Source organism: Nicotiana tomentosiformis, chromosome 5, assembly GCF_000390325.3.
Source record: "Nicotiana tomentosiformis chromosome 5, ASM39032v3, whole genome shotgun sequence".
NCBI classification, from domain to species: domain Eukaryota; kingdom Viridiplantae; phylum Streptophyta; class Magnoliopsida; order Solanales; family Solanaceae; genus Nicotiana; species Nicotiana tomentosiformis.
In genome coordinates, this window is record NC_090816.1 from 50506507 (window position 1) to 50508447 (window position 1941).

Sequence of the window (1941 nt, forward strand, 5' to 3'; positions counted from 1 at the left end):
CTTGGGTCAATCGAGCCATTATCTCTAGCATCAATGACAAATACGACCAGGGATGATATAAGAGGTTTGTCGTAGTGCCTACCGGGTGTTAATCCATCCGGATAAATCAATTTTTCTCGAAGCGTAGAGTACCAACTATAAGTATTTGCTCATAAATTCCTTTAAAATGGAGAAACCATAACATGAGAGACAGTGACACACGTTGGTAACTCAACTAGTGTTAGTGAATGCATCAGTATGTTCTAGGTGCCCAACATTGTTAACCTTTTAGTTTCCTTCACATGCTTCTTCATAACTTTATGATTTGATCGGCTCCTTGGAATGCCAAAAATTATCGGTGTATGATGTAAAGAGGCTGGCTACTAAACTAGGTTAAACTCTCAAGGTAAAATTTTTCTTTTCTTTCGAAATTATTCTTTTTAGTGACTCGTATACTTTTTTCATATGGAAATTTGATCTTCATTGAGGCCTTAAAAAAGGGCAAGGGCAAAAGGCTAAGGATATTGAGCTTTCTGAGGCCAATGAAAAGATGAAGTCCGAGCTTGAAGGACTTAACACTGAGAAGGAGGCCTTGGTACGAAGGGTTGATGTCGCTGCTTGGAGTTCGGAGTGGTTGCAAAAGAAATGTTAGTCCGGGAGATGTCGTTCTCCATAGAACTATCCAAGGCAACCGAACAAGTTCGAGATCATCAAGCCTTAGTGGCCAAGAAGGAAGAAGTTGAACCCTGATTGTTGGAGGATCACTCCCAGGCGCTTGCTGATAAGATAATGTTGGATGCCAGAATGAGGACTTAGAGGTTTCCCTGAGGGATTTTTTTTGAGCTTGCTCGGGCCAATGTTTCTGATAGTGAAGTTTTGTAGACCACATATGATAATTTGGTTTGACAGTTTGAAGAGTTTCTGTATCAGAAGGAGATAGAACAGAACTGGATAATTTTGGAGACCCGATTAGACATTTTGCATCAGTCATATGCAGGGAGCATTGATATTGCAAAGTAAATCAATGAGGTTGAGAAGACAGCAAAAGGAAGCCTAACATCTCTTGTGGATCCCATCTCCCAAAAGGATTACAAGACAGCTCCAAAGAGGATATTGACCTCCCTGAGGAGCCAGATGAAAGAAATAAACAACACGGTGCATCGATGCATCGTGACTCGGCGATCCCATATCACCCATGTTTCAGATGTCCCTTCAAACTCACAAACTCATGCTTCATATTTGGGTTTTGCGCTATGGAATCGAATGTCCCCCTTAGTTTATCTATCGTACCATTTTTCTTTTGAATTTGTGCCGTTTGTTTTAGGCCTTCGTGCCTTTCAATGAAATGATTTTGATTTCATCATTCTTCCTGTGTTCATGTTTTATTTTTGCCTTTGAATATGTATTTACTTTTGAGTCCTATGTTTTATACTTAGAGACGTATTTCTTTCAATTTTACTGACACTTCAGGGATTAATGTTTTGCTTTTGTGATTTAATTGTACTTGGATGTTTGTAGCCTAAGATTTTAGTTGGCCTTAGTACGACCAAAATATCAATTGTTTGGTATTCGTATGTTTATGGCATAAAGTTGAAAAGGATATGTAACATATTCGATGCATATGAAAATGACATCATATTCACTATTTAGGCATAAGGGGATAAAGGATCCGAACTACAGTACAAACAATAGCACGTACAATGTAATTGGATAACTTATCCGAATGACAATAAAATGGTGTTCCATTTTTACTAAATATGAGATAAACGATTCGGACAATACATATTGAATCGCTCTGATCTTAGCTTTATTTTTTTTTAAATGGCCACTGCCGGAACAACAATACATATGAAAGTATAATAGGATGACTTATCTGAATGATAACAATATGAGCCACTTTGCAGGGCTTTATGTTCAAAAGAGAGGTCAAAATTGGATTATAAATATATATGAAATGAGTTC